Source organism: Bombina bombina, chromosome 4 (genome assembly GCF_027579735.1).
Source record: "Bombina bombina isolate aBomBom1 chromosome 4, aBomBom1.pri, whole genome shotgun sequence".
Classification (NCBI taxonomy): Eukaryota; Metazoa; Chordata; class Amphibia; order Anura; family Bombinatoridae; genus Bombina; species Bombina bombina.
This window is the reverse complement of record NC_069502.1, coordinates 1,048,931,611-1,048,950,976: the sequence shown is the minus strand read 5'-3', so window position 1 is coordinate 1,048,950,976 and position 19,366 is coordinate 1,048,931,611.

Genomic DNA, 19,366 nt, shown 5'->3' with positions numbered 1-19,366 from the left:
ATGATGTGGGTAATTCTGTTGTCTGCTGAGTTTGTGTAGACACCCCTTGACGTGGTTCAGGCTGAGGGGATATCGTTTCTGCTGAAGCTGAGTCAGTGGGTTTTAGGTAGTGATTCATGTTTCTAGCTCTGGAATTCTTATCTCCAGTTAAATTCTTCTTTTGGGGCATTCCAGTTTAGGGTTTAGGCAGGCCAGTAGTTTCAGCCCCTCCTATGTAGGAAGATATTCTATAGGAGCTGTTAGTAGATTATGATGAGGCTGTCTGTTCCAGGTAGTGGAAGTTATTGTTGGTGCATATGTGCTAGCTGTGATGTTGATATAACACTCTTAACTGGGCTAAATAAATAGGCTCTTTCTGTTGTGTCACTTTTCCCTGCTATATGTTAAATCCCAACAGCACAATTGGTACACTTATATGCACTCTCTATCAAAGAATCCGACCAGCAGCAGTGATATAGCTGTGCTTCTATTGTTTTTATTTATTTATGCCCCAGGGTTTGTTTATGTGCGGCCCCCAAAGCGCTCCTGGTAAGTGACTGAAGTGCTTGTATTTGTGTTGTGTTTGATCGCACTTGCCCGCTGAATATGCGGGCTACGTGGGGACAGGTGTATGCGGGTTTGTAGAGAAAGATCTTACCCGTATAAAGCACCTCCTGTGGCAAAGCCTGCAAGCGGGTCTGATGTGCAGCTTCTAAGGGACTCACGCAAGGGAGCTGTGTCTTAAGTGTCGGTGGTGTTCCGTCTGGTTTCAGCTGTAGCCTGCTCTCTGATTTGCATGCCTGTGAGTCTGTGAATCGCCACCAGTGTGAGTTTGCAGGACTCTGATGGCTCCGATGTCGCGCTGGTTCGGCTGTCTGGAGAGGCGCGATGTTATCTGCACTGGGATCCGGCTGCGACCTGCAGCTTGCTTTATGTGGATAACTGAATTTTATTCCCAGGGGCTGTTTACGGGTCTTCGTTTACCTCAGGGTAAGGTGAGGTGACTCTTCTCTCTGTTATCCCTAATTTTAAAGGTCTGGTCGTTCCTTGTATCTCTGATTAATTATCTTGGGCCTAAACAGTGTGCTGGAGCTCTAAGCTATAGTGGCCATCTTCCAGCGCGGCCAAGCTCCGCCCCAAGTTAAATATAATTTTTATCTAACGAAATAAATTATTTCTTATTAAATAAATTATTCCTATTTAAAGCTAAATACTTACCTATAAAATAAACCCTAATATAGCTACAATATAAATTATAATTATATTGTAGCTATTTTAGGATTAATATTTATTTTACAGGCAACTTTGTATTTATTTTAACCAGGTACAATAGCTATTAAATAGTTAATAACTATTTAATAGCTACCTAGTTAAAATAATTACAAAATTACATGTAAAATAAATCCTAACCTAAGTTACAATTAAACCTAACACTACACTATCAATAAATTAATTAAATAAACTACCTATAATTATCTACAATTAAACCTAACACTACACTATCAATAAATTAATTACATACAAATGCCTACAAATAAATACAATTAAATAAACTAACTAAAGTACAAAAAATAAAAAAGAACTAAGTTACAAAAAATAAAAGAATAATTTACAAACATTATAAAAATATTACAACAATTTTAAGCTAATTACACCTACTCTAAGCCCCCTAATAAAATAACAAAGCCCCTTAAAATAAAAAAATGCCCTACCCTATTCTAAAATAAAAATTGAAATGCTCTTTTACCTTACCAGCCCTTAAAAGGGCCTTTTGTGGGGCATGCTCCAAAGAATTCTGCTCTTTTGCCTGTAAAAAAAAACATACAATACCCCCCAACATTACAACCCACCACCCACATACCCCTAATCTAACCCAAACCCCCCTTAAATAAACCTAACACTAAGCCCCTGAAGATCTCCCTACCTTGTCTTCACCACGCTGGGTATCACCGATCCGTCCAGAAGAGGGTCCGAAGTCTTCATCCAAGCCCAAGGGGGGGCTGAAGAGGTCCATCATCCGGCTGAAGTCTAGATCCAAGCGGGGGCTGAAGAGGTCCATCATCCGGCTGAAGTCTTCTATCAAGCGGCATCTTCAATCTTCTTTCTTCCGGCTCCATCTTCATCCCGCCGACGTGGAACATCCATCCTGGCCGACGACTTCCCGACAAATGACGGTTCCTTTAAGGGACGTCATCCAAGATGGCGTCCCTCGAATTCCGATTCGCTGATAGGATTCTATCAGCCAATCGGAATTAAGGTAGGAAAATTCTGATTGGCTGATGGAATCAGCCAATCAGATTCAAGTTCAATCCGATTGGCTGATCCAATCAGCCAATCAGATTGAGCTCGCATTCCATTGGTTGATTGGAACAGCTAATAGAATGCAAGCTCAATCTGATTGGCTGATTGGATCAGCCAATCGGATTGAACTTGAATCCTATCAGCCAATCGGAATTTGAGGGACGCCATCTTGGATGACGTTATTTAAAGGAACCGTCATTCGTCGTCTAGTCGTCGGTCAAGAAGGATGTTCCGCGCCGGAGGTCTTGAAGATGGAGCCGCTCCTTGTCGGATGGATGAAGATAGAAGATGCCGCTTGGATGAAGATGTCTGCCGGTCCGGATGTCCTCTTCTGCCTGGATAGGATGAAGACTTCTGCCGGTCTGGATGTCCTCTTCTGCCCCATCGGATTAAGACTTCGGCCCGGCTGGGTGAAGACGACTCAAGGTAGGGAGATCTTCAGGGGGGTAGTGTTAGGTTTATTTAAGGGGGTTTGGGTTAGAGTAGGGGTATGTGGGTGGTGGGTTTTAATGTTGGGGTGGTTGTATTTTTGTTTACAGGCAAAAGAGCTGATTACTTTGGGGCATGCCCCTCAAAAAGCCCTTTTAAGGGCTGGATAAAGAGCTGTTTACATTTTAATTTAAAATAGGGTAGGGACCTTTATTATTTTGGGGGGCTTTTTTATTTTATTAGGGGGCTTAGAGTAGGTGTAATTAGCTTAATATTCTTGAAATCTTTTTTTATTTTTTGTAATTTAGTGTTTGTTTGTTTTTTGTAATTTAGTTTAGTTTATTTAATTGTAGGTAATTTATTTATTAATTTATTGATAGTGTAGTGTTAGGTTTAATTGTAACTTAGGTTAGGATTTATTTTACAGGTAATTTTATAATTATTTTAACTAGGTAGCTATTAAATAGTAAATAACTATTTAATAGCTATTGTACCTAGTTAAAATAAATACAAAAGTTAAAATGGGGAGAGAGTAAGCGCTAAAAAGCTTAAAAGGCTAGTAAAAGGTACATTTTAATACATATAAAAATTTACAAATGGCAATCAGACGCATGGATCCATGTCTGACTTAACAAAAAGAATATATATATATATATATATATAATAAACAAATCTAAAAATATCTAAAAATATCCAATGGAGTATAGCATGTGACGCTGACTTAGTGAGCCAGTGATGAGGAGTTAGGACATGTACATTCAATAATATAAACAACCTAAGTGAGTGATTGAGTGCACACAATAGCTTTCAACAAAGAAAAATAGCATTCACAAAAAATAGTGTTCACAAAAATTGGCGTACATAAAAAATGTTCAAATGTTCAACCGGTTATATGTAAGTGAATCCAGTAGTGTTTCCTCCAAAGTGACGTGTAGAAATATAACGTGAAGTCAATAATAGTAGAATGTAAACGTTGAGTGGGTCAAATTATTGTGGTTCAGCTGCTAAATTAAAAAATTGTAAATCCGTGAGGTGTATAAAAATAAAAATAAAAATAACTTGTGAAAAAATCCACATGGAAAACTTGAATTCAAATGATAAACAAAGGTCAAAAATCAAAAGACAAAAATATCAAAAGACAAAAATAGAAAATCAGTGATAATATTAAAAAGCACTAAAGATCTAGTGAAAACAAATCCTTAATTCAGATGTTAAAAATCCTTGGTAAGATCCATAATATAGTCTTGAGAAAGGCCTAGTCTAGGCCGAAACTCGTTGGCATACTGGTGAGCTTGGTTTTAATTACCTATATTATATATCATATACAGTGTTGCACTATTTGTTTCTCTTTTTTTCCCTTTTAGGTATTTTATCGATGTATTTGTTTGTTATGGATCTTACCAAGGATTTTTAACATCTGAATTAAGGATTTGTTTTCACTAGATCTTTAGTGCTTTTTAATATTATCACTGATTTTCTATTTTTGTCTTTTGATATTTTTGTCTTTTGATTTTTGTCTTTTGATTTTTGACCTTTGTTTATCATTTGAATTCAAGTTTTCCACGTGGATTTTTTCACAAGTTATTTTTATTTTTATACACCTCACGGATTTACAATTTTTTAATTTAGCAGCTGAACCACAATAATTTGACCCACTCAACGTTTACATTCTACTATTATTGACTTCACGTTATATTTCTACACGTCACTTTGGAGGAAACACTACTGGATTCACTTACATATAACCGGTTGAACATTTGAACATTTTTTATGTACGCCAATTTTTGTAAACACTATTTTTTGTGAATGCTATTTTTCTTTGTTGAAAGCTATTGTGTGCACTCAATCACTCACTTAGGTTGTTTATATTATTGAATGTACATGTCCTAACTCCTCATCACTGGCTCACTAAGTCAGCGTCACATGCTATAATCCATTGGATATTTTTAGATATTTTTAGATTTGTTTATTATATATATATATATATTCTTTTTGTTAAGTCAGACATGGATCCATGCGTCTGATTGCCATTTGTAAATTTTTATATGTATTAAAATGTACCTTTTACTAGCCTTTTAAGCTTTTTAGCGCTTACTCTCTCCCCATTTTAACTTTTGTATTGTTAGCCTACTAGGAGGCTATATAGTTAGTAAGCTTAAGGCCCTGGGTGTAGCGCTCGGTCCACTTCTCCTGTTAAAATAAATACAAAGTTGCCTGTAAAATAAATATAAATCCTAATATAGCTACAATATAACTAATAATTATATTGTAGCTATATTAGGGTTTATTTTACAGGTATTTAGTTTTAAATAGGAATACTTTAGTTTATAAGATTTAATTTATTTAGTTAGATTAAAATTATATTTAATTTAGGGGGGTGTTAGGGTTAGACTTAGCTTTAGGGGCGAGGTCCGGTTGGCAGATTAGGGGTTAATACTTGAAAATAGGTGGCGGCGATGTTAGGGAGGGCAGATTAGGGGTTAATACAATTTATTCTAGTGTTTGCGAGGCGGGAGTGCGGCGGTTTAGGGGTTAATACATTTATTATAGTAGCAGCGAGGTCTGGTCGGCAGATTAGGGGTTAATAAGTGTAGTTAGGTAGCGGCGATGTTGGGGGGGCAGATTAGGGGTTAATAAATATTATGTAGGTGTCGGCGATGTTAGGGGCAGCAGATTAAGGGTTCATAGGGATAATGTAGGTGGCTGCGGTGTGCGGTCGGAAGATTAGGGGTTAAAAAATGTATTATAGTGGCGGCAATGTGGGGGGACCTCGGTTTAGGGGTACATAGTTAGTTTATGGGTGTTAGTGTACTTTAGAGCACAGTAGTTAAGAGCTTTATAAACCGGCGTTAGCCCATAAAGCTCTTAACTACTGCCTTTTTTTGTGCGGCTGGTGTCTTGTTGGTAGAGGCTCTACCGCTCACTTCAACCAAGACTCTAAATACCGGCGTTAGGAAGATCCCATTGAAAAGATAGGATACGCAATTGGCGTAAGGGGATCTGCGGTATGGAAAAGTCGCGGCTTGAAAGTGAGCGGTAGACCCTTTCCTGCCTGACTCTAAATACCAGCGGGCGGCCAAAAGCAGTGTTAGGACCCCTTAACGCTGCTTTTGACGGCTAACGCAGAACTCTAAATCTAGGCGTAAATTTTCAGAACAAAATGGCTTCTTCAGGCTAAAGTCAGTGTTTAGTATGACCTACCTTGGCACTAAGCACATCTTGAACTATTTTGGGGAGACTGTCCTGAAGTAATCTTCTGGTATATTATACCAGGCTTCTTTCAGCACTTCCCAGAGTTATTCTTTAGATTTAGGTAGTCTTTTCTTTCTTTCTCTGTCCAGGTAATCCCATACTGCCTATAATATTCAGATCTGGACTCTGTGGAGGCCAGTCCATGACTGTCAGTGTTTTATCAGCTGTTTTTCTCTCAGTGTGCTAGGGATTGTTATCATGCTGAAAAATAAAACCATTCTCAATCAGGCCCTTTCTAGAAGGAATGACATGATGAATGAAAACCTGTCTGTACTTTTCAGCATGCATGATCCCATTAATTCGGACAATATCACCAACACCACTGGCCGAAATGCAGCCCCAAACCAGGACAACCATGTGTGTGTATTTTATACAGTGAATAGTATATTAGGGGCTTGATTGATCATCAAGATGTAATTCAATGTAGTTTCTTCAAATGGTATTCTTCAAATAACACCTCATATATCTTGCCCACGTAACTCTTTTCATGACCTATTTATCTCACGTTCACTTAACCTGTTAGCCCTCACTGAAACTTGGCTTTCCTCCTCTAACACAACTGCTGTAGCCTCTCTGTGCTATGGCGGGCTGCACTTCAGTCACATTCCCAGGCCAGGAGAAAAACAAGGAGGGGGAGTAGGAATTCTCCTGTCTCCACACAGTACCTTTCACTGCATTCCTTCACCCCCTCTCTTTCCTTTTCATCTTTTGAAGTTCATGCTATCCACCTCTTCTCCCCTCTAGCTCTTCATGTTGCAGTTATTTACCGCCCCCCCCCCCCCGGCCCAGCATAACAATTTCTGGACCACTTTGAGGCCTGGCTTCCGAAATTTTCTCTCTTTTAATGTCCCTTCTCTCATCGTAGGGGACTTCAACATACCCATTGATAAATCTAACATGCCTGCTGCCTCTAAACTTCTATCCCTTACCACCTCTCCAACCCACTGTGAAGGCAACTCCATAGACCTGGTCTTCACTAATGTCTGTGCCATTTACAACTTCCTTAACTTCCACTTTTCTCTCTCTGACCACCGTCTACTAACTACTACTAAAAAAAACATACAATACCCCCCAACATTACAACCCACCACCCACATACCCCTAATCTAACCCAAACCCCCCTTAAATAAACCTAACACTAAGCCCCTGAAGATCTCCCTACCTTGTCTTCACCACGCTGGGTATCACCGATCTGTCCAGAAGAGGGTCCGAAGTCTTCATCCAAGCCCAAGGGGGGGCTGAAGAGGTCCATCATCCGGCTGAAGTCTAGATCCAAGCGGGGGCTGAAGAGGTCCATCATCCGGCTGAAGTCTTCTATCAAGCGGCATCTTCAATCTTCTTTCTTCCGGCTCCATCTTCATCCCGCCGACGTGGAACATCCATCCTGGCCGACGACTTCCCGACAAATGACGGTTCCTTTAAGGGACGTCATCCAAGATGGCGTCCCTCGAATTCCGATTCGCTGATAGGATTCTATCAGCCAATCGGAATTAAGGTAGGAAAATTCTGATTGGCTGATGGAATCAGCCAATCAGATTCAAGTTCAATCCGATTGGCTGATCCAATCAGCCAATCAGATTGAGCTCGCATTCCATTGGTTGATTGGAACAGCTAATAGAATGCAAGCTCAATCTGATTGGCTGATTGGATCAGCCAATCGGATTGAACTTGAATCCTATCAGCCAATCGGAATTTGAGGGACGCCATCTTGGATGACGTTATTTAAAGGAACCGTCATTCGTCGTCTAGTCGTCGGTCAAGAAGGATGTTCCGCGCCGGAGGTCTTGAAGATGGAGCCGCTCCTTGTCGGATGGATGAAGATAGAAGATGCCGCTTGGATGAAGATGTCTGCCGGTCCGGATGTCCTCTTCTGCCTGGATAGGATGAAGACTTCTGCCGGTCTGGATGTCCTCTTCTGCCCCATCGGATTAAGACTTCGGCCCGGCTGGGTGAAGACGACTCATGGTAGGGAGATCTTCAGGGGGGTAGTGTTAGGTTTATTTAAGGGGGGTTTGGGTTAGAGTAGGGGTATGTGGGTGGTGGGTTTTAATGTTGGGGTGGTTGTATTTTTGTTTACAGGCAAAAGAGCTGATTACTTTGGGGCATGCCCCTCAAAAAGCCCTTTTAAGGGCTGGATAAAGAGCTGTTTACATTTTAATTTAAAATAGGGTAGGGACCTTTATTATTTTGGGGGGCTTTTTTATTTTATTAGGGGGCTTAGAGTAGGTGTAATTAGCTTAATATTCTTGAAATCTTTTTTTATTTTTTGTAATTTAGTGTTTGTTTGTTTTTTGTAATTTAGTTTAGTTTATTTAATTGTAGGTAATTTATTTATTAATTTATTGATAGTGTAGTGTTAGGTTTAATTGTAACTTAGGTTAGGATTTATTTTACAGGTAATTTTATAATTATTTTAACTAGGTAGCTATTAAATAGTAAATAACTATTTAATAGCTATTGTACCTAGTTAAAATAAATACAAAAGTTAAAATGGGGAGAGAGTAAGCGCTAAAAAGCTTAAAAGGCTAGTAAAAGGTACATTTTAATACATATAAAAATTTACAAATGGCAATCAGACGCATGGATCCATGTCTGACTTAACAAAAAGAATATATATATATATATATATATAATAAACAAATCTAAAAATATCTAAAAATATCCAATGGAGTATAGCATGTGACGCTGACTTAGTGAGCCAGTGATGAGGAGTTAGGACATGTACATTCAATAATATAAACAACCTAAGTGAGTGATTGAGTGCACACAATAGCTTTCAACAAAGAAAAATAGCATTCACAAAAAATAGTGTTCACAAAAATTGGCGTACATAAAAAATGTTCAAATGTTCAACCGGTTATATGTAAGTGAATCCAGTAGTGTTTCCTCCAAAGTGACGTGTAGAAATATAACGTGAAGTCAATAATAGTAGAATGTAAACGTTGAGTGGGTCAAATTATTGTGGTTCAGCTGCTAAATTAAAAAATTGTAAATCCGTGAGGTGTATAAAAATAAAAATAAAAATAACTTGTGAAAAAATCCACATGGAAAACTTGAATTCAAATGATAAACAAAGGTCAAAAATCAAAAGACAAAAATCAAAAGACAAAAATATCAAAAGACAAAAATAGAAAATCAGTGATAATATTAAAAAGCACTAAAGATCTAGTGAAAACAAATCCTTAATTCAGATGTTAAAAATCCTTGGTAAGATCCATAATATAGTCTTGAGAAAGGCCTAGTCTAGGCCGAAACTCGTTGGCATACTGGTGAGCTTGGTTTTAATTACCTATATTATATATCATATACAGTGTTGCACTATTTGTTTCTCTTTTGTTCCCTTTTAGGTATTTTATTGATGTATTTGTTTGTTATGGATCTTACCAAGGATTTTTAACATCTGAATTAAGGATTTGTTTTCACTAGATCTTTAGTGCTTTTTAATATTATCACTGATTTTCTATTTTTGTCTTTTGATATTTTTGTCTTTTGATTTTTGTCTTTTGATTTTTGACCTTTGTTTATCATTTGAATTCAAGTTTTCCACGTGGATTTTTTCACAAGTTATTTTTATTTTTATTTTTATACACCTCACGGATTTACAATTTTTTAATTTAGCAGCTGAACCACAATAATTTGACCCACTCAACGTTTACATTCTACTATTATTGACTTCACGTTATATTTCTACACGTCACTTTGGAGGAAACACTACTGGATTCACTTACATATAACCGGTTGAACATTTGAACATTTTTTATGTACGCCAATTTTTGTAAACACTATTTTTTGTGAATGCTATTTTTCTTTGTTGAAAGCTATTGTGTGCACTCAATCACTCACTTAGGTTGTTTATATTATTGAATGTACATGTCCTAACTCCTCATCACTGGCTCACTAAGTCAGCGTCACATGCTATAATCCATTGGATATTTTTAGATATTTTTAGATTTGTTTATTATATATATATATATATTCTTTTTGTTAAGTCAGACATGGATCCATGCGTCTGATTGCCATTTGTAAATTTTTATATGTATTAAAATGTACCTTTTACTAGCCTTTTAAGCTTTTTAGCGCTTACTCTCTCCCCATTTTAACTTTTGTATTGTTAGCCTACTAGGAGGCTATATAGTTAGTAAGCTTAAGGCCCTGGGTGTAGCGCTCGGTCCACTTCTCCTGTTAAAATAAATACAAAGTTGCCTGTAAAATAAATATAAATCCTAAAATAGCTACAATATAATTATTAGTTATATTGTAGCTATATTAGGGTTTATTTTACAGGTATTTAGTTTTAAATAGGAATACTTTAGTTTATAAGATTTAATTTATTTAGTTAGATTAAAATTATATTTAATTTAGGGGGGTGTTAGGGTTAGACTTAGCTTTAGGGGCGAGGTCCGGTTGGCAGATTAGGGGTTAATACTTGAAAATAGGTGGCGGCGATGTTAGGGAGGGCAGATTAGGGGTTAATACAATTTATTCTAGTGTTTGCGAGGCGGGAGTGCGGCGGTTTAGGGGTTAATACATTTATTATAGTAGCAGCGAGGTCTGGTCGGCAGATTAGGGGTTAATAAGTGTAGTTAGGTAGCGGCGATGTTGGGGGGGCAGATTAGGGGTTAATAAATATTATGTAGGTGTCGGCGATGTTAGGGGCAGCAGATTAAGGGTTCATAGGGATAATGTAGGTGGCTGCGGTGTGCGGTCGGAAGATTAGGGGTTAAAAAATGTATTATAGTGGCGGCAATGTGGGGGGACCTCGGTTTAGGGGTACATAGTTAGTTTATGGGTGTTAGTGTACTTTAGAGCACAGTAGTTAAGAGCTTTATAAACCGGCGTTAGCCCATAAAGCTCTTAACTACTGCCTTTTTTTGTGCGGCTGGTGTCTTGTTGGTAGAGGCTCTACCGCTCACTTCAACCAAGACTCTAAATACCGGCATTAGGAAGATCCCATTGAAAAGATAGGATACGCAATTGGCGTAAGGGGATCTGCGGTATGGAAAAGTCGCGGCTTGAAAGTGAGCGGTAGACCCTTTCCTGCCTGACTCTAAATACCAGCGGGCGGCCAAAAGCAGTGTTAGGACCCCTTAACGCTGCTTTTGACGGCTAACGCAGAACTCTAAATCTAGGCGTAAATTTTCAGAACAAAATGGCTTCTTCAGGCTAAAGTCAGTGTTTAGTATGACCTACCTTGGCACTAAGCACATCTTGAACTATTTTGGGGAGACTGTCCTGAAGTAATCTTCTGGTATATTATACCAGGCTTCTTTCAGCACTTCCCAGAGTTATTCTTTAGATTTAGGTAGTCTTTTCTTTCTTTCTCTGTCCAGGTAATCCCATACTGCCTATAATATTCAGATCTGGGCTCTGTGGAGGCCAGTCCATGACTGTCAGTGTTTTATCAGCTGTTTTTCTCTCAGTGTGCTAGGGATTGTTATCATGCTGAAAAATAAAACCATTCTCAATCAGGCCCTTTCTAGAAGGAATGACATGATGAATGAAAACCTGTCTGTACTTTTCAGCATGCATGATCCCATTAATTCGGACAATATCACCAACACCACTGGCCGAAATGCAGCCCCAAACCAGGACAACCATGTGTGTGTATTTTATACAGTGAATAGTATATTAGGGGCTTGATTGATCATCAAGATGTAATTCAATGTAGTTTCTTCAAATGGTATTCTTCAAATAACACCTCCTATATCTTGCCCACGTAACTCTTTTCATGACCTATTTATCTCACGTTCACTTAACCTGTTAGCCCTCACTGAAACTTGGCTTTCCTCCTCTAACACAACTGCTGTAGCCTCTCTGTGCTATGGCGGGCTGCACTTCAGTCACATTCCCAGGCCAGGAGAAAAACAAGGAGGGGGAGTAGGAATTCTCCTGTCTCCACACAGTACCTTTCACTGCATTCCTTCACCCCCTCTCTTTCCTTTTCATCTTTTGAAGTTCATGCTATCCACCTCTTCTCCCCTCTAGCTCTTCATGTTGCAGTTATTTACCGCCCCCCCCCCCCCCGGCCCAGCATAACAATTTCTGGACCACTTTGAGGCCTGGCTTCCGAAATTTTCTCTCTTTTAATGTCCCTTCTCTCATCGTAGGGGACTTCAACATACCCATTGATAAATCTAACATGCCTGCTGCCTCTAAACTTCTATCCCTTACCACCTCTCCAACCCACTGTGAAGGCAACTCCATAGACCTGGTCTTCACTAATGTCTGTGCCATTTACAACTTCCTTAACTTCCACTTTTCTCTCTCTGACCACCGTCTACTAACTTTCTCTCTTATTCTACCTGCTATATCTTTGCAAGCCCCAAAGAAACTGCTACCTTTCAGGAATTTAAAAGACTTGGATTTCACAGACTTTTCCACGCAACTGAATCCTTTGCTCTCTGACATTTCATCCCTCTCTTGCCCAAACTTTGTTGCTTTACAGTATAATTCGGCACTAAAATCAACACTTGATAAAGCTGCACCCTCAACTGTTTGTCGTACATCAATCACTCAACGGCAACCATGGCACACCAAACAGACCAGATATCTTCAAGGATGTTCATGGGCTGTTTTTGAGGAAATCATGCACCTGTGCTGATTTCCAGCATTATAAATACATCCTTAAGTCCTACAACTCTGCACTCAGCCTGGTCAAACAACTCTATTTTTCCTCCCTTGTGTCATCTCATGCATCCAACCCCAGAAAGCTGTTCTCAACCTTTAACTCCCTTCTATGTCCGCCTGCACCCCCGCCCACTAACAACCTCACTGGTCAAATTATTGCTGATCACTTCAAAAATAAAATTGACACCATTAGAAAAGAGATCTGCACCTCACACCCTTCAAACACAGCAATCCAACCCACCCCTTCTATTAACAAAACTATATGCTACTTCCCCCCTGTAACAGAGGAAGAAGTCTCTGTACTCCTATCCTTGGCTCATCTCACAACCTGCCCACTTAACCCTATTCCTTCACAACTTCTTCCCTCTCTCTTTGCTTCACTAACCCCTACCCTATCTCATCTCTTTATCCAATCTCTCACTGCTGGCACATTTCCGGATACATTCAAGCATGCGTCAATCATACCAATCCTAAAAAAGCCCTCGCTTGACCCCTCCACCCCTTCTAACTATCGACCGGTCTCCTTACTTCCCTTTGCTTCAAAATTATTGGAATGACTGGTCTACAATCGGCTTACTCAATTTCTCACAACTAACTCCTTACTTGATCCACTACAATCTGGTTTCCGCCATAAACACTCAACAGAAACTGCACTTGCTAAAGTAACAAATGACCTGTTATCAGCTAAAGCAAAAGGCCACACTCCTTACTAATTCTTCTTGACCTATCTGCTGATTTTGACACAGTCGACCATCCTCTCCTCCTAAAAATACTACATTCATTTGGCATCCGAGACACAGCCCGATCCTGGTTTGCCTCATATCTCTGAAACCGCTAATTTTCAACCTCTATAAGTTGGAGTACCGCAAAGGCTCTGTCTTGGGTCCCTTGCTTTTCTCTCTCTATACATCCTCCCTTGGAAAACTTATAGCCTCCTTTGGATTCCAGTACCACTTATATGCTGATGATACCCAAATCTATCTTTCCTCTCCTGATATCTCTCCCTCTTTACTCAACCAGATTTCTAACTGCCTCTCTGCAATTTACTCTTGGATGTCTTCACGCTACCTCCAACTCAATCTGTCCAAAACTGAGCTGCTTCTTATTCCCCCCTTCTCAAGACTTCCAACACCTGACATTTCTCTGACAGTTGGAGACTCTATTCTCAGCACCTCACCCCAGGTCCGCTGTCTTGGGGTCACACTAGACTCAGAGCTCACACTCAACCCGCATATACAAGCGCTTACCAAATCCTGACGTTCACACCTACACAACATTTCCAGAATTCATCCCTTCCTTACTCAAAACACGACAAAAATACTTATTCATTCCCTCATTTTGTCACGCATTGATTATTGCAACCTACTCCTAAATGGCTTTCCAAAACACCGCCTCTCCTCCCTCCAATCTATTATGAATGCTTCTGCTAGACTCATCCACCTAAGTCGCCGATCTACATCAGCGACTCCACTCTTCCAGTCTCTACACTGACTACCCATGCACTCCAGAATACAGTTTAAAGTATTAACTGTAACTTACAAAGCCCTTAACAGTTTAACTCCCAACTATATTTCCTCTCTTATCGTGACATATTCCCCATCCCATCCTCTTCGTTCAACCTCTGACCTACGTCTCCCTACTCCTGTTATCTCTACGTCCCACTCCCGCCTCCAAGACTTCGCACGTGCTGCTCCTGTCCTCTGGAACTCTCTACCCCGCTCCATAAGACTGTCTCCAACCTTGTATAGCTTCAGACGCTCCTTGAAAACCCACCTATTCAGAAAGGCATACCATATCTCCTCCATCCCTCATATGAACCAAACTAATACATGAACTGCCTGACTCACTACTGCAACTACAACTGATGTAACAAGCTACCCAACCTTATTTCTCTGCACCCTAAACCTGTAGACTGTGAGCTCTCTGGAACAGGGTCCTCTTCCTCCTGTACTAGATTTGTTTAGTTTTATGTTTTGTATTTTTAGCTAAAATGTCATTGTATACCCCTATCATTGTACCCAACGCTACGGAATTTGGCGGCGCTATACAAATAAATGATAATAATAATAATAATAAATGGTACATGTGCTACACAAATTGCACCAGGGGTTTTACGTCCGCTACCTTTGAACCTGCAAACACTATAAGAAACCATGGGGTGATAAACAAGTCTGCCAGAGTTACCAGAAGTTTCTAATTCTGCTTGCTGCACTATTCCAATGCACAGTGAGACAATAGAGGAGACAAAATCTACTTAAAATCCAAAGATATTAGTATAAGGTGAAGTGAAAGTTTGATGAGTGACCTTAGACATTTCTTAAAGATTACTCCTGAAATATCTACAAAACAGTATTAACATTTATCTAAAAAGAGCATTTCATTCAACAACATTAGATGAGTATCAAAATAATTCTGTGAGGTTTGAGAACGAATGTACATCCCAAACTTATGTTGAATAATAGTGAGTATTAAGAAAAATTTGAATTTATTCTGAATAAATGTTCTTTTGACATAGTGTTAACTGTTGAATACCTACCAAAAGAAATTGCTTTGCCAAACAGTTAATTAAATCGTTTAGAGGGGCAATTAAAAACTACAATGGTGAACCTGTAGAGAGATTGCTGGCATCCACAAAAGAATCTATGACAGAAATGCTCAAAAGGATAGAAGAGAAAAGGGGTTACATTTCTGCTTGATGAACACTATTCTACAGGCATGGTTTATAGATGCAGATCAGAACCAACTGTAAGAAAAGATGCAACTACTTTTGGGTCACACCATTGGCATTTTGAGAAGGGTAGGAGAACCAACATTATCTCCAATTCATCTTCGTATATGTCTTTGGGGGAATCAGACAGAAGCACCAGCAGTGAAGGGACAGGAAGAGACACCACCAGTGTCAGCAACAGCGCAGAGGGAACAGCAGAAGGCAGACTCCGGTCAGGTATTAGACAATTAGTTGTTATTATCTCTAGTGCCACACTTACTGAATATGAATTACATGCTTTGAACCTCGAGATAATTGTTTGGTTTTTTAAAACTACAGCAGGATTTATTCTGTTTCTTTAGATCTCTAAAATTGATAATTATTGTCCCCCAAAGGTAACTCAGTAATAAGCAATAGTAATAATATACATGCTTCTCTGTAAATTAGACATGTGCAATTCGTTTCAGCCAAATTTAGTTTTCAGACAAATTCGGCGATTCGGAGATTCGAATGAATCGGCACCATAACTAAAATCCCGAAAATTAATAAATCAGTTGCTGAATTTAGAATCTATTCTTTATTCATATTCGGAATTTTTCATTGTTCTAAATTTCTAATCTAGACCGCAGTTCTGACATCGTTGACACTAACTAAATCATTAAATAAAGCTATTAACCCCTAAACTGCCGTTCTCCAACATCGCCGACACTAACTAAACCTATTAACCCCTAAACCGTAGTTCGCCGACACTAACTAAACCTATTAACCCCTAAACTACAATTCCCTGACATCGCCAACACTAACTAAACCTATTGACCCCTAAACTGCCATTCCCAAACATAGCCAACACTAACTAAACCTATTAACCCCTAAACCACCATACACCCACATCGCCAACACTAACTAAACCTATTAACCCTTAAACCGCCGCCCCCACATCACAACAATCTAAATTAAACTATATTAACCCCTAAATCTAACACCCACTAACTTTAACATAATTAGAATAGACCTAAATTAAAGTTAAAATTATTAACTAACTACCTATTTCAAAATAAATACAAATTTACCTGTGAAATAAAAATAAAACCTAAGCTTAAACTAATAAAACCTAACATTACTAAAAATAAAAAAACCTAAGATTACTAAAAAATTAAAACTACAATTACAAAAAATAATAAACACTGCAATTAAAAAAAAACTACCATTACAAAAAATAACAAACGAAAATATCCAAAATAATAAAAATTATTCCTATTCTAATACCCCGTTTGAAAAAAAAAACACCCCAAAATAAAAAAAAACTAATTTATAATAAACTACCAATTGCCCTTAAAAGGGCCTTTTGTAGGGCATTGCCCAAAAGTTAACAGCTCTTTTGCAAACAGATAAAAACAAACACCCCTAACATTACAAACCCCAACCCACAAACCCACAGAATAAAACATAACTAAAAAAAACGAATCTAACATTGCACTGAAAAGGGCATTTGTGTGGGCATTACCCTTAAAAGAGCATTCAGCTCTTTAACTGCCCTTAAAAGGGCATTCATCTTTTTTTCGGTCCATTAAAATAAAAAAGCCCTAATCTTAAAAAAAAAAAAAGCACCCCCCTAACAACCAAAAAAAATACCTAACACTAACCCCAAAATCGGCACTCATCTAGGCGGGACCAGCATCTTCTATCTTCATCCCAGCGGAGGTGGAGTGGTTAGGATAAGGTTTTTTTGTTATTTTTTTTTTATAATAAGTTAGGTTTGGGAGCTAGGGGGTTTCTAATATTAGGGGGGTTTTGTTGTAATTTTTTAGCCAAAGCACATTTTTGGGAATATATTATTATATCTTTTCATGTGACAACACTAAAGAAATGACACTTTGCTTCAATGTAAAGTAGTGAGTGTACAGCCTGTATAACAAAGTAAATTTGCTGTCCCCTCAAAATAACTCAACACACAGCCATTAATGTCTAAACCGTTGGCAACAAAAGTTAGTACACCCCCAAGTGGAAATGTCCAAATTGGGCCAAAAGTGTCAATATTTTGTGTGGCCACCATTATTTTCAAACACTGCCTTAACCCTCTTGGGCATGGAGTTCACCAGAGCTTCACAGGTTGCCACTGGAGTCCTGTTCCACTCCTCCATGACTACATCACAGACCTTGGGCTCCCCCACCTTCCATTTAAAGGATGCCCCACAGATGCTCAATAGGGTTTAATACTGGAGACATGCTTGGCCAGTTATTTGTAATGGGATTTTTTTATTTTTGGGATGTTTTTTTTTTTTTTAGATTAGGCATTTTTTATTTTTAACGGGCAAAAAAGAGATGAATGCCCTTTTTGTGGGGTGGAGGTTTGTAATGTTAGGAGGTGTTTGTTTTTATTTTTTGCAAAACAGCTGTAAACTTTAGGACAATGCCCTACAAAAGGCACTTTTAAGGGCCCTTGGTAGTTTATTATAGATTTGGGGGGGTTTACTTTGGGATGATTTTTTTTTTTTTCTTAACGGGGTATTAGAATAGGAATAATTTTTATTTTTTTGGATAATTTTGTTTTATTTTTTGTAAATTTAGTGTTTTTTATTTTTTTGTAATTGTAGTTTTAATTTTTTAGTAATCTTAGGTTTTTTATTTTTAGTAATATTAAGTTTTTTATTTTTAGAAATGTTAGGTTTTATTAGTGTAAGCTTAGGTTTTATTTTACAGGTAAGGTTGTATTTATTTTAACTAGGTAGTTAGTTAATAATTGTAATTTTAATTTAGGTCTATTTTAAATGGACAGTCTAGTCAAAATTAAACTTTCATTATTCAGATGGGACTTGTAATTTTAATCAACTTTCCAATTAACTTTTATCGTCAAATTTGCTTTTTTCTCTTGGTATTCTTAGATGAAACTAAACCTAGGCAGACTCATATGCTAATTTCTAAGCCCTTGAAGGCTGCCTCTAATCACATGATTTTTAAATTCCTTTTCAACACAAAGAGACTGAAAGTACACGTAGGCCATATATGTATGTATTGGGTACTTGTAAAGCGCGGCTAATCACCGTAAGGATCTCAAGGCACTGCTCATTTTATCGACCACTGAAGGATGAAAGGCTGAGTGGCCTCGCCGGGAATCGAACCTGCAACCCTTGAGTTGCTACAGAGCTCAGCCACAGTGCCGTAGCACAGGGAGTTATTTAAGATTTAGCACATTAAATGCAAGACAATAGATAATAAACAGTCACAGTCATATGATCAGGGGGCTGGAAGAAGGTTCTTAGATACAAGGTTATCACAGAGATAAAAAGTATATTAATATAACTGTGTTGGTTGTGCAAAACTGGGGAATGAGTAATACAGAGATTATCTATCTTTTAAAACAATAACAATTCTATTGTAGACTGTCCCTTTAATTATGTTAAAGTTAGGGAGTGTTTAGGGGTTAAACTAAAAATGTAAAACAAAGTATAGAGGCGCCAATGGTGCAGATCAATGGTGATTGAGAACACCACAATACCCCAATATACACAGGATACTCACATGTGGTGAAGGCAATCAATTATGCCCATAGAGTCAGGCTGGATTTTACAGCAATCCAGCTCGCTGTTCCAAGGTAGAATAACGGAAGGGTGGGTGTCAGAGTATTAGTACTCTAAAGTAGCATAGCAAAAGGAAGTCCCATACATAACACTAGGAGTGGATTTGGTAAAAAAGTAAATTTATTAAAAAATATAAAAAGTAGTACCACTCATCTCAGTGTTAAAAAAGTATATTATACATAAGGAATACATGCGACGCGTTTCTCAGATATACTGTTTCCTCAGGCATGTTTTTACACAGTTCTTAACCTCCTTATATAGGGCTATGCTACTGGGAGTACACCCACAACCCACCCCTAACATTTGTCAAATTTCAAACCAATCAAGGGCCATCATTAGCAATGACGCCGCCCCTGTTACAATATAATACATAAATTTTCTATGTATGCTCTAGTAATCTCCCAAATGAATAAATAAACTATAATGTTTCTAAATTGGTGTTTTTATGTATTAATATTTTGCAGGGACCTAACGTTTTTATAATGGTCATTTA